The sequence below is a fragment of the Tamandua tetradactyla genome, chromosome 2 (genome assembly GCF_023851605.1).
Source record: "Tamandua tetradactyla isolate mTamTet1 chromosome 2, mTamTet1.pri, whole genome shotgun sequence".
In the NCBI taxonomy this organism is placed as follows: Eukaryota; Metazoa; Chordata; class Mammalia; order Pilosa; family Myrmecophagidae; genus Tamandua; species Tamandua tetradactyla.
In genome coordinates, this window is record NC_135328.1 from 96,723,927 (window position 1) to 96,739,029 (window position 15,103).

The 15,103-nt window shown below is 39.4% G+C and overlaps 1 non-coding gene across 1 annotated transcript; it reads right to left on the bottom strand.

Annotated features, from left to right (window-relative positions):
- Positions 1–325: 325 nt before the first annotated feature.
- On the bottom strand, positions 326–443 carry LOC143675127 (U5 spliceosomal RNA). The gene has a single exon (XR_013171371.1). It is a non-coding gene; the product is annotated as a U5 spliceosomal RNA (small nuclear RNA).
- Positions 444–15,103: the final 14,660 nt, after the last annotated feature.

The following is a 15,103-nucleotide window of genomic DNA, read 5'->3' on the forward strand; positions in this document are numbered from 1 at the left end:
CTAGAAATTTTCAAATCTACCTACTCCACTAAAATATGAATTACTTGAATTTCTGGAATATATTATTCAACTAGGAATCTCCAGTGACTGGTATATGAAAGTATTTTCAGTAAGCATTTGAGTGAATTAATGCTCAAAAATCATAGCTGCGTACCGGATTCCAGTACACGTGAAAAATACGATTCTTTACCACAATAAGTTCCTAAGAAATACACTATACAAACATAGATATAAAAAAACACATTTATGTACCTTATAACCTAAGTCAAGGACAACAAACTTTTTTTTTCACTTTTAAAGTCTTTTATTACAACACACTTTAATAAGCTCTGTAAAAAAACAGAGCCTCAAAAAATTGGTTAAGAACTCATGCTTGTTTCTCTCCATGGAAATCTTTAGTAAAAGGTGAAAGATTTATACTATCTGAAGAGAAACCAGAGTATGACAACAAACTTTTTTGATGAAAGGTCTGATAGTAAATATTTTAGACTCAGGTCACATCGGTCTCTGTGACATATTCTTCTTTGCTTTCCTTAACTATCCTTTAAAAATTCAAATTTCATTCTTATTTGCAGGTCATACAAAGAGCATGTTGGGAGCCAGATTTGGCTGGAGCCATATTTGCCACCCCTCATCTGAGACAGTACTGTATGGAAACATTTTCTGCACTGTTTAGTTGGGTAGCTGATAACTATACATGGCTACTGAGCACATGAAATGAGACAAGTCTGACTGATTTATTTAATTTTAATCTAATTTGTTTAATTTATATTTAATCTAATTTATTTAATTTTAATTTTCAATAACCATATATGGCTGGTTACTTGCCTACATGAGCAATTAGAGATTATTCAAACTACCAACCCCCTGGAATTAGTATGAACAGATATTTTCCTTTTGGAACTGGGCATCAGCAACTAGAAAAAATACATGTGATGATATGCCACTTTATTCAATATGACATGAGACTGGAAAGCCCCATAGTTGCCTAAGTCTTGCAAAAAAACAAATTCTTCTTTGTACACATTCAGAACAAAGGAAAGATTTTAAAAGCTGGTAGCTGCATGAAGTTGCTTCAATTGGAGGGATTCAAAACTTCAGAATTAATCCTAGCCATCTACAAAGGAAACACCAACCTGATAGACTTGAAAAAAAAAAAACAAAACATTATTTTACCTGCCAAGGAATTTGTTTCTAATTCCTTCAAGACCACCTGTATTAGTCAAGGTTTTCTAAAGAAACAGAATTAACAGGAGATATCTGTATATATGAGATTTATAAAGGTGTCTCATGCAACAGTAGGAATGGAAGAGTCCAAAATCCATAGTGCAGGCTGTGAAGCTGGCAGCTCCAATGAAGGGTCTAGAGGAACTCTGCAGGAGAGGTTCGCTGGCTGAAGAAACCTTAGTTGATCACATATTTAATCAGCCACAGCTGCAACAACTGACTGATGATTCACTGCACCAGCCTTCGTTTATCAACCAGCCACAAAATATCCTTGCAGCAATGGTCACGCCAGCGCTTGTCTGACCAGACAAGAGGGTATAATCACTTGGCCAAGTTGACACCAGAACCTACCATCACACCACCAAATACCTCTGCTCCTTCATCACCTTTCCTAACAATATGCTACCCTTCAAAATAATGAGGACCTAGTTTCTCTTAAGATTCCACAACATTAAGGGGCCAATGATGGTTCAGGGATTTCCCCCTCTGATCAGGTATTAGCATGATGAACAAGGCAGATGGTGGTGGGGAGAGGTAGGCATGAAAAACAGGAAAGCATTGGCATACAGTGAGAAAGCAGTGGATCAAGAGATCTGTGGGTCTCCTGGTCAAAAAAACTCTGGCAGAGGAATATTAAAGCAAGTAAGCTGGAAGAATAGGAGATAGTGTATGGAATGGGTGTGATTCTGAAACAGACTTTGGAATTGGAGCATTTACTGGTGATGACAAGGTCAAGATGAAACTTGGCTTCAGTGGGATGGAAAATAATATGTTAGAGTTCAGGAAGTTAGGGAATGAGAAACCAGGATGTTGGACGGGTATTTATTATAGAAGTTGAACTCATCAAAGATGACGATAGAATTAGGGCCAAGAGCCAAAGTCTTCAGGGAATTAGGGATCCAAGTGGAGTGACATGACCCAGAGGTAAATAGATGACAGCAACAATAAGGGATGGTCAGATGACATCACATGAACTGCTCCAAATTCTATTTACATGCACAGCTACCTCCCAACCCCCACCCCAGGAAAAAGCTGATGCCAGAACATAGGGCCAATTTGTGTTTCAACCTCTTTCAATTTGTAGACCATGCCCAAAACACTCTCCTCTTGGGCCGAGATCACTTCCCTTTTAAGTACTCAAATACAAAAGGGACAATTAGAATCTCTACTTTTTACACAACAGAGCCATCTGTCCAATCCACCAAAAGTGCCCATCTTTTTTTGAAAGACTCAGATAATGACTAAAAGCCATGTAGTTAAAGGTCACCCCTGGTTTTTAACAAGACTCTGTAGCACAACTCTCTCCAGAAGAGAAAATCAGGGCACAAATTTAATCTCTGGCAAGATATCCATATGAATAATATACCAGGAAATACTTATCTCATTTGATCTCCATCAAACCTTTGTGATATAGGAAATACATCATGCCTGTTTTTCAGACAAGGAAACAGGAGCTCAGAGTCATAACTGTCAGAGCTGGGATTTGAACTAAGGAAAGCCCTTTGTGCAGGCCATTGTCCCTTCCTACTCCGTATAAGGAATAAGAGAAAGATGAGTAAGGCTGTGCTGGGGGGTGGGGAGGGAGACTTAAGAAGAGTAATTTAGGAAGCACAGAAAAATGAGAGGACAGAGGTAGCTGGTGACAGTGTTAGAGGAGCATTACTCTTTCTGTATTACCATTGTTAGGCTAAAAGACTGTACTACAAGACTGAGAATGAGAACTTGATACAACTTTTCTTGGATTTTAATTTATAAATCCATACTGCATCCAGTAAACTGTATTTGCTCACCCAGAAGATACCATCCCTTGCCCCCAAGCAAAACTGTCCAACTGATTGTGTGTGGATATGAAGGGACTTTGGGTAGTAGTGCTTTCCACTCATCCTCTTATGGAGTCACCATTTCCACTGCCTTCCCTTCTTTTTTTTTTCTCAAGAGGATTCTACTATCTCATTACTTGGCTATTCTCTGGTTTTACCTCATGAAAATGAGTACGCATCTTTCTTACCAGAATAGTGATGTACATATCTCTAAAGAAGAATCTAGTGAACTATTGGTTAATTCAAGTTACCTCAGACCCACCTGTTTTGAGAATCTCAGTTAATTGCTCATGAATGAAGAGGATGCTAGCTTCTCCTGGATGTAGCCAAGTGATTATTTGTTTGACAGAAACATATTAAAATATACAGGATCTGGCATCTAATAGCATCTTTGGTTCTTGTTGGAAATGAACATTGGAAAACAAATTCCTTGATAGTGATAATCTTTGTTTAAGAAGGGTATGTCTTCTTTTATGGCTACAGTCAATAAAATTATGAAATAAAAAATAGATTCCCATATAGTTGGGGTACACAGGGAATATTTATAATTAGAGATATCTATGTCTATGGTGAATGGTCTGTGCAGTGTAAATAAGAAGGTTACTTCCGAAAGAATAAGGCAGTAATCTTAAATCCAGAAGCTAGCATCCTCTTCATTCATGAGCAATTAACAGAGATTCTCAAAACAGGTGGGTCTGAGGTAACTTGAATTAACCAATAGTTCACTAGATTCTTCTTTAGAGATATGTACATCACTATTCTGGTAAGACAGAATGCCTGAGTTGCATTGGAGGTGTTGATTAAAAATGTGACATTTATTGCCCGAGCCCTGTACTCATTAAAGTGTTTTCAGTGGAACTTCCAAGGAACCCAAAGGAGGAAAAAAGACCATCCCTTTGCATCCCAGCAAGCTTCCCATTAATATTTCTTATATAGCTCCATGTATGTTGTGTAATTTCTCATCTTACATTATTACACAGAAACCTATGCCGAGCACCCAAGGTGGTTGCTTTATTAAGAAATAGACTATTTTTTATTGATAGACCAAATCCAACATGGAGTATAAAAGTGAACAGGGTGGTCCACGGTGACTCAGCAGGCAAGAATGCTTGCCTGGAATGCCAGAGGACCCAGGTTCGATTCCCGGTGCCTGCCCATGTATTAAAAAAAAAAAAAAAAAGTGAACAGCATGTCCAGGCCATATGGATGAAAGGAAAATATTATACCTTTTGGATTAATTGGCTGAAAATAATAGGAAATTGGAGTGGCCATGGAAGCATGTAGTCACAGTCAAGTTCAAGTGAACCTCAAACACATGTGGATGGAAAGCTGGTTGGGTGCATTGGAGAAGCAATCGAAACTTTTTTTTTCCCATAGCCTGGAGAGAATTCTTGTTATAAAACAATTTAAAAGTCTAGCATGGCTTTCATCCTGAAAGGATTTTTGTCAAAATCTTCCCTATTCCCTCTAATTTTGCTTTTTATTTTATTTATCTCTAAAGTTGCAACATCAATAAGAATGAGGCTTTCTGTAGGACAGAGTTAAAAGTTTTCCTTAAGCAAATTATATTTAATTGATGTATTATTTTCAAACTGTTCTGTGTTGAAATGGCTTACTGACACAAGGCATTATGGAGGCCATATGCAAAACCTTTTGGAAATTTTTCCATTCAACCAACATAATGCTAGTAGGACCCAAGGAGCCAAAAAGAATACATTATAAAGTGGTTTTGTGAACAAGCCAATAACCCATCTTATATCTAGCTCAGGCAATTCAAACTGAAAACAAATTTTCTCCTAGCCTTTTCCCCTTCTTTTCATAATCTAAGCATACCGAGACAATGACACTTAAAACCAGTACTGTTCTCTACAAATCAATCATTCACAGTTGAATGTGGCAAAAAGAGATTCCTATCACCACTGTATAAAGATGTAAGAAAAATATTTCTATCTATACATTTATTTATGTCTTTGCTTCAAGAATTATGAGATTCTTAATTATACTAGCATTAAAAGAGGGCTTCTAGACACAGGATCTAAGACTCCTGGAAATCTGTAGAGAGAGAATTCAGAAGGCCATGAACTTGAATGAGAAAAAAATTTCTTCTTCATTTTCATTAACCTTTAAATGGAATTTAGCATTTTCTTCAACTATTTATGTGGACCACAAGCTATTGTAGTATTAGTAGTACCTGTGAAAGATAAATTGCTTTCATATTAATTTGTTAAAGATTTCAAGATATAATTTGTTCTTGTCATTACTTCAACATTATGGTAATTATTAAACCCTCCAATAGTTAAGAAGCACACATATTTCTATGCCACAAATTCTTTTTAATATTTTGATAACTGTGTTTCAATATATTGAGTTTTCTTTGTAATCATCTATGCTTGATGGAACCAACAACTTTATTCTGAGAAGGTACCCATCTCTATTGTCCAAAATGAAAATTTAGTAAAAGAAAAGTCAAACTTTTTCACAGTTTTGCTGATTCTTTTTGAACTTTAGAGAGATATTTTAGGAACTACTACCTCTTCCACTACCAATTATTTATCATGCTGCTCTTTCCTTTCACCTCCCCTCCTCTTCAAATAGAATACTTATTTTGCCAGGGTTTAACTTTTTCACTCTGTTCTCCAGCTATAATGCCTCAAATTGCTAAAATGTAGCTGCATATTTAGATTAGCAAGTATTTCTTGAATTCATTATTTTGGTTTAGCTTTTTGTGGCAAAATACAATTATAAAAGTGATTTCCAAGAAGTATTCATGAATTCCTTGTTACCTGATTTCATTTACACTGGAGATGGCCATTTATCATTATATGTGAACAACAATTAGATGGATATAAAATTCCGGTACCTGCTTTCACTTTCTTTTCCTCAGAACCTTGTGGCTTTTCTCCATTGTCTTCTGCCATTAAATACTGGAGAGAAGACTTCAGCCAGATTTTTGTTCTCCTTGTAGATGACCTGCTTTCCCTGCCCGCATTCTTTTTTTTTTTTTTTTTTTTTTTTACCATTCTACATATGCACTCAGTAATTCTTAACATCATCACATAGATGCATGATCATTGTTTCTTAGTACATTTGCATCAGTTTAGAGGAACTAGCAACACAACAGAAAAAGATATAAAATGTCAATATAAAGAAAAGAAATAAAAGTAGTAGTAATAGTAAAAAACAACAACAACAAACAAACCAACAAGCAAACAAAAACAAAAAAAAACCCTATAGCTCAGATGCAGCTTCATTCAGTATTTTAACATGATTACTTTACAATTAGGTATTATTGTGCTGTCCATTTTTGAGTTTTTGTATCTAGTCCTGTTGCACAATCTGTATCCCTTCAGCTTCAATTACCCATTGTCTTACCCTGTTTCTAACTCCTGCTGAACTCTGTTACCAATGACATATTTCAAGTTTATTCTCGAATGTCCGTTCACAACAGTGGGACCATACAGTATTTGTCCTTTAGTTTTTGGCTGGATTCACTCAGCATAATATTCTCTAGGTCCATCCATGTTATTACATGGTTCACAAGTTTATCTTGTCTTAAAGCTGCATAATATTCCATCGTATGTATATACCACAGTTTGTTTAGCCACTCTTCTGTTGATGGAGATTTTGGCTGTTTCCATCTCTTTGCAATTGTAAATAACGCTGCTATAAACATTGGTGTGCAAATGTCCGTTTGTGTCTTTGCCCTTAAGTCCTTTGAGTAGATACCCAGCAATGGTATTGCTGGGTCGTATGGCAATTCTATATTCAGCTTTTTGAGGAACCGCCAAACTGCCTTCCACAGTGGTTGCACCCTTTGACATTCCCACCAACAGTGAATAAGTGTGCCTCTTTCTCCGCATCCTCTCCAGCACTTGTCATTTTCTGTTTTGTTGATAATGGCCATTCTGGTGGGTGTGAGATGATATCTCATTGTGGTTTTGATTTGCATTTCTCTAATGGCCAGGGACATTGAGCATCTCTTCATGTGCCTCTTGGCCATCCGTATTTCTTCTTCTGGTAGGTGTCTGTTTAAGTCTTTTTCCCATTTTGTAATTGGGTTGGCTGTCTTTTTGTTGTTGAGTTGAATAATCTCTTTATAAATTCTGGATACTAGACCCTTATCTGATATGTCATTTCCAAATATTGTCTCCCATTGTGTAGGCTGTCTTTCTACTTTCTTGATGAAGTTCTCTGATGCACAAAAGTGTTTAATTTTGAGAAGCTCCCATTTATTTATTTCCTTCTTCAGTGTTCTTGCTTTAGGTTTAAGGTCCATAAAACCACCTCCAGTTGTAAGATCCATAAGATATCTCCCAACATTTTCCTCTAACTGTTTTATGGTCTTAGACCTAATGTTTAGATCTTTGATCCATTTTGAGTTAACTTTTGTATAGGGTGTGAGAGATGGGTCTTCTTTCATTCTTTTGCATATGGATATCCAGTTCTCTAGGCACCATTTATTGAAGAGACTGTTCTGTCCCAGGTGAGTTGGCTTGACTGCCTTATCAAAGATCAAATGTCCATAGATGAGAGGGTCTATATCTGAGCACTCTATTCGATTCCATTGGTCGATATATCTATCTTTATGCCAATACCATGCTGTTTTGACCACTGTGGCTTCATAATATGCCTTAAAGTCAGGCAGCGCGAGACCTCCAGCTTCGTTTTTTTTCCTCAAGATGTTTTTAGCAATTCGGGGTACCCTGCCCTTCCAGATAAATTTGCTTATTGGTTTTTCTATTTCTGAAAAATATGTTGTTGGGATTTTGATTGGTATTGCATTGAATCTGTAAATCAATTTAGGTAGGATTGACATCTTAACTATATTTAGTCTTCCAATCCATGAACACGGTACGCCCTTCCATCTATTTAGGTCTTCTGTGATTTCTTTTAACAGTTTTTTGTAGTTTTCTTTATATAGGTTTTTTGTCTCTTTGGTTAAATTTATTCCTAGGTATTTTATTCTTTTAGTTGCGATTGTAAATGGGATTCGTTTCTTGATTTCTACCTCAGCTTGTTCATTACTAGTGTATAGAAAAGCTACAGATTTTTGAATGTTGATCTTGTAGCCTGCTACTTTGCTGTACTCATTTATTAGCTCTAGTAATTTTGTTGTGGATTTTTCTGGGTTTTCTACATATAGTATCATATCGTCTGCAAACAGTGATAGTTTTACTTCTTCCTTTCCAATTTTGATGCCTTGTATTTCTTTTTCTTGCCTAATTGCTCTGGCTAGAACTTCCAACACAATGTTGAATAATAGTGGTGATAGTGGACATCCTTGTCTTGTTCCTGATCTTAGGGGGAAAGTTTTCAATTTTTCCCCATTGAGGATGATATTAGCTGTGGGTTTTTCATATATTCCCTCTATCATTTTAAGGAAGTTCCCTTGTATTCCTATCTTTTGAAGTGTTTTCAGCAGGAAAGGATGTTGAATCTTGTCAAATGCCTTCTCTGCATCAATTGAGATGATCATGTGATTTTTCTGCTTTGATTTGTTGATATGGTGTATTACATTAATTGATTTTCTTATGTTGAACCATCCTTGCATACCTGGGATGAATCCTACTTGGTCATGATGTATAATTCTTTTAATGTGTTGCTGGATACGATTTGCTAGAATTTTATTGAGGATTTTTGCATCTGTATTCATTAGAGAGATTGGTCTGTAGTTTTCTTTTTTTGTAATATCTTTGCCTGGTTTTGGTATGAGGGTGATGTTGGCTTCATAGAATGAATTAGGTAGTTTTCCCTCCACTTTGATTATGTTGAAGAGTTTGAGGAGAGTAGGTACTAATTCTTTCTGGAATGTTTGATAGAATTCACATGTGAAGCCGTCTGGTCCTGGACTTTTCTTTTTAGGGAGGTTTTGAATAACCAATTCAATCTCTTTACTTGTGATTGGTTTGTTGAGGTCGTCTATTTCTTCTTGAGTCAAAGTTGGTTGTTCATGTCTTTCCAGGAACCTGTCCATTTCTTCTAAATTGTTGTATTTATTAGCGTAAAGTTGTTCATAGTATCCTGTTATTACCTCCTTTATTTCTGTGAGGTCAGTAGTTATGTCTCCTCTTTCATTTCTAATCTTATTTATTTGCATCCTCTCTCTTCTTCTTTTTGTCAATCTTGCTAAGGGCCCATCAATCTTGTTGATTTTCTCATAGAACCAACTTCTGGTCTTATTGATTTTCTCTATTGTTTTCATGTTTTCAATTTCATTTATTTCTGCTCTAATCTTTGTTATTTCTTTCCTTTTGCTTGCTTTGGGATTAGTTTGCTGTTCTTTCTCCAGTTCTTCCAAGTGGACAGTTAATTCCTGCATTTTTGCCTTTTCTTCTTTTCTGATAAAGGCATTTAGGGCAATAAATTTCCCTCTTAGCACTGCCTTTGCTGCGTCCCATAAGTTTTGATATGTTGTGTCTTCATTTTCATTTGCCTCTAGGTATTTACTAATTTCTCTTGCAATTTCTTCTTTGACCCACTTGTTGTTTAAGAGTGTGTTGTTGAGCCTCCATGTATTTATGAATTTTCTGGCACTCCGCCTATTATTGATTTCCAACTTCATTCCTTTATGATCCGAGAAAGTGTTGTGTATGATTTCAATCTTTTTAAATTTGTTAAGACTTGCTTTGTGACCCAGCATATGGTCTATCTTTGAGAATGATCCATGAGCACTTGAAAAAAAGGTGTATCCTGCTGTTGTGGGATGTAATGTCCTATAAATGTCTGTTAAGTCAAGTTCATTTATAGTAATATTCAGGTTCTCTATTTCTTTATTGATCCTCTGTGTAGATGTTCTGTCCATTGATGAGAGTGGTGAATTGAAGTCTCCAACTATTATGGTATATGTGTCTATTTCCCTTTTCAGTGTTTGTAGTGTATTCCTCACGTATTTTGGGGCATTCTGGTTCGGTGCGTAAATATTTATGATTGTTATGTCTTCTTGTTTAATTGTTCCTTTTATTAGTATATAGTGTCCTTCTTTGTCTCTTTTAACTGTTTTACATTTGAAGTCTAATTTGTTGGATATTAGTATAGCCACTCCTGCTCTTTTCTGGTTGTTGTTTGCATGAAATATCTTTTCCCAACCTTTCACTTTCAACCTATATTTATCTTTGGGTCTAAGATGTGTTTCCTGTAGACAGCATATAGAAGGATCCTGTTTTTTAATCCATTCTGCCAGTCTATGTCTTTTAATTGGGGAATTCAGTCCATTGACATTTAGAGTTATTACTGTTTGGATAATATTTTCCTCTACCATTTTGCCTTTTGTATTATATATATCATATCTGTCTTTCCTTCTTTCTACACTTTTCTCCATGTCTCTCTCTTCTGTCTTTTTGTATCTGACTCTAGTGCTTCCTTTAGTATTTCTTGCAAAGCTGGTCTCTTGGTCACAAATTCTCTTAGTGACTTTTTGTCTGAGAATGTTTTAATTTCTCCCTCATTTTTGAAGGACAATTTTGCTGGATATAGGAGTCTTGGCTGGCAGTTTTTCTCTTTTAGTAACTTAAATATATCATCCCACTGTCTTCTAGCTTCCATGGTTTCTGCTGAGAAATCTACACATAGTCTTATTGGGTTTCCCTTGTATGTGACGGATTGTTTTTCTCTCGCTGCCTTCAAGATCCTCTCTTTCTCTTTGACCTCTGACATTCTAACTAGTAAGTGTCTTGGGGAACGCCTATTTGTGTCTAATCTCTTTGGGGTGCGCTGCACTTCTTGGATCTGTAATTTTAGGTCTTTCATAAGAGTTGGGAAATTTTCAGTGATAATTTCTTCCATTAGTTTTTCTCCTCCTTTTCCCTTCTCTTCTCCTTCTGGGATACCCACTACACGTATATTTGTACGGTTCACATTGTCCTTGAGTTCCCTGATACCTTGTTCAAATTTTTCCATTCTTTTCCGGATAGTTTCTGTTTCTTTTTGGAGTTCAGATGTTTCATCCTCCAAATCACTAATTCTATCTTCTGTTTCTTTAAATCTGTCATTGTAGGTATCCATTGTTTTTTCCATCTTTTCTACTTTATCTTTCACTTCCATAAGTTCTGTGATTTGTTTTTTCAGTTTTTCTATTTCTTCTTTATGTTCAGCCCATGTCTTCTTCATGTCCTCCCTCAATTTATCGATTTCGTTTTTGAAGAGGTTTTCCATTTCTGTTCGTATATTCAGCATTAGTTGTTTCAGCTCCTGTATCTCATTTGAACTATTGGTTTCTTCGTTTGACTGGGCCATATGTTCAATTTTCTGAGCGTGATCCGTTATCTTCTGCTGGCGTCTGGGCATTTAGTCAGATTTCCCCGGGTGTTCGACCCCACAGGTTGAAAGATTTTTCTGCGCAGTCTCTGGGTTCTGTTCTTCCTATCCTGCCCAGTAGGTGGCACACGTGGCACACGCCTGTCTGTGGGTTCCACCAGCGAAAGTTGCTGTGGGTCCCTCAACTCTGGAAAACTCTCGCCGTAGGGGAGGTTCGGCAACCGAAGCGTCTTGGAAGAATGCCAGCCGGCCCGGGGTTCCAAACGCGGGGAGGGTCGCCGGCTGTCGCAGCACAGGAGAGCGTCCGGCCAAATTAGCTAGTCGGCCCGGGGCACCAAGCGTGGCGGGAGGGCGCCAGCTGTCGCAGCCCGGGAGAGTGCACTGCTCCCAGCCGACGGGGGAGTCACGTGTTTGGAAGGGATCCCCCGGTCACTGTTCTCCGCAGTCTGGGGATTTCCGACCCAACTATCTCAGTTGTTCCGGGGGGCCTCGTGTGGTGGGGGCACCAGCCGCCGCGGCCTAAGGGGACAGCCTGTCCAATTCTACCAGCTGGCCTGGGAAGGTGGAAGGGAGGGACTCCGGTCGCTTGCTGTCCCACCCAGGAAAGCCCGTGCCCCTTGGTGATCTCACCGGAGCTGGTTCTCCCAGATAGTCAGCCGTTCCAGGATGGGGTACGCTGTCCCTTTGATTTCCCTCGTGGCTCCGGGAGCTGCTCTGTATTATCTCCACTCCCCCAGTAGTTGTTCTGGAGGAGGAAAGGTGAGGGCGGCAAGGCTGTCGAGGCTGGTGGCGGAGGAGCACGGTGAAGGCGGGGGAAGAGGGCACCGTGTTGGTTGGAGAGCAGCCGGAGCAGGAGGGGGAGGAGGGGGGTAGAGAGGGGGTAGGGAGGTCGGGCGGCTCGGCTGCTGCGGGGCGCGTGCGCCGCGCGGCGGTCCGGCGGAGAGAGAGAGGGGGTAGGGAGGTCGGGCGGCTCGGCTGCTGCGGGGCGCGTGCACCGCGCGGCGGTCCGGCGGAGAGAGAGAGGGGGTAGGGAGGTCGGGCGGCTCGGCTGCTGCGGGGCGCGTGCGCCGCGCGGCGGTCCGGCGGAGAGAGAGAGGGGGTAGGGAGGTCGGGCGGCTCGGCTGCTGCGGGGCGCGTGCGCCGCGCGGCGGTCCGGCGGAGAGAGAGAGGGGGTAGGGAGGTCGGGCGGCTCGGCTGCTGCGGGGCGCGTGCGCCGCGCGGCGGTCCGGCGGAGAGAGAGAGGGGGTAGGGAGGTCGGGCGGCTCGGCTGCTGCGGGGCGCGTGCGCCGCGCGGCGGTCCGGCGGAGAGAGCCCTGCCCGCATTCTTTTTAAAAAAATATTTTTATTAAGAAATCTTCACACACATGCAATCTATAAATGGTGTACAATTAGTGGCTCACAATTTCATCAAATAGTTGTATATTCACCATGATCATTTCTAGAACATTTGCATCACTCCAGAAAAAGAAATAAAAAGAAAAATTCATACACCCCATATCCCTTACCCCTCCCTCTCATTGACCCACAGTATTTCAATCTACTCAATTTTAACCCTTTATCATCCACCATTATTTACTAATTTTTTATCATTATTTTTTCACTCATCAGTCCATATGTTGGATAAAAAGCACACTAAACACAAGGTTTTCCCAATCACACAGTCACATTTTAAAAGCTATATTGTTACACAATCATCTTAGAGAATCAAGACTACTGGAATAAAACTCAACAGTTTCAGGTACATCCCTGATGCTGCTCTAATACACCATAAACTAAAAAGGTATATCTATATAATGAATAAGAATAACCTCTAGGATAACCTCTCAACTCTGTTTGAAATCAGCCACTTAAACTTTATTTTGTCTCATTTCTTTCTTCTCCTTTTTGGTCAAGAAGACCTTCTCAGTTCCGTGATGCTGGGTCCCAGCTCATCCTGGGAATTCTCTCCCATGTTGCCAGGGAGATTTACACCCCTGGGAGTCATGTCCCATGTAGGAGGCCAATGTGTTCACCTGCCAAGTTGGCTTAGGCAGAGAGGCCATATCTGAGCAAAATTCTCTGGGGGTGGCTCTTAGACATAATTATAAGTAGGCTTAGCTTATCCTTTGCAGGAATGTTTCATGGCGGTGAACCCCAAGACTGAAGTCTCAGCCTAATGACACGGTTGTCCCCACTGCTTGTGAGAAGATCAGAAACTACCCAAATGGGAAAGTTGAATATTTTATCCTTTCTTCCCAGTCCCCCAAGGAGGCTTTGCAGATATTTTTTTTATTCCCTGCCCCAATAATTTGGGGATGTATTGGGGCATCACACTAACCTATACAAACCAACAAGATCTCACACCCTGTTCAAGGGTCCATATACTTATGGTGTTCAACTAAACTGACCTTACAAGTTAAACTATGTAACGCACTACCCAAAATATAAATTTTGCACCAAATAAACATCTTTCCCTTTGGTCTCAAACAGAAGTTGAAGTTTTAAAACATGGAGCATATCATCCTTTACCCTATATTCTGATTTACCTTAGTCCTATCCACATCAGCTTCATTCATATCTCTACTCAAAGTCTGACCACTTTTTAACTTTTAAAACAGTTCCTGTTAAGTGGTAATGCTGACTTTCCTAGCTTAAGAGATCTGAGTTTCAGGTATCACATAAATACCCAAAGTTTCTAGGAAAAAAACAGGTTATATACAAACAGCTCAGTTTCTCAGAATTCAGAAATAACAGTTACAATTCCTGAATATATGAGACTGCTGTAAGAACTTAACAATCTAAGACCCTATATAATAGGCCCCAACCTGATAACCCAAGCTCTCAACTTCAGTTCACCAAGTTTTTACATTATATTAGTCCCTATGAGTGAGGCATGATAATATTTGTCTTTTTGTTTCTGCCATTTCATCCAACTAGTTGCATGCCTCACACCTTCAATCCTTCTTGTAGCTGCCCAGTAGTCTGTTGTATGTATATACCACATTTTCCCCTCCTTTCCCTCAGTCCTTGCAGCCTCAGGCCACCTCCATCCAGTGTGAACACTGCCCCCATAAACACCAGCATGCAAATGTCCATCCCTGTCCCCACACTCAGGTCTCCAGATAAATACTGAGCAATTGGGTTTCAGGATAATATGGCAACCCCACCCCTAGCCTCCTGTGGAACCTACACACTGCCCTCTGGAGGGGCTACAGCTCTCAGATTCCCTACCAACAGTGAATAGGTACATCTCTTAGAGAAAATATGGAGAAAGAGATATTTTCTCTAGCACTTGTTTCTCTCTTCATTTTGGAAGTTTTATTCGCACATCATACAATCCAGCCTAAGTAGACATGACTTTGCCACCATAATCTATATGAATACATTTCCTTTTCTTCCACAAAGAATCAATACTCCTCCCTCATGCCCCTCCCCACCCCACACTTCTTGAAATTTAGTTTTGGCATAATGCCTTGCTTACATTCAGTGGAAGCTTATTACAATGTTACTGTTGACTATAGATCCTAGCTTGCATTGATTGTACTTTTTCCTGTATTCCATCCATTTTCAATACCTTGCAATGTTGACATTCGTTTTCCCTCATGCAAAAATACCTTTATATTTGTAAAAAAATATTTAATCATCATCATTGTCCAATCTAGGCATCCTAAGTTATACTGTCTCAGTCTTTATCCTCTATCTTTCCTTCTGGTTTCATTCGTGCCCCAGCCTTTCTCCTTCAGTCATGCTCACATTCAGCTTCATTCAGTGTACTTACATAATTGTGCTACAACCAGGTAGTACTGTGCTAATTGTACTATCCA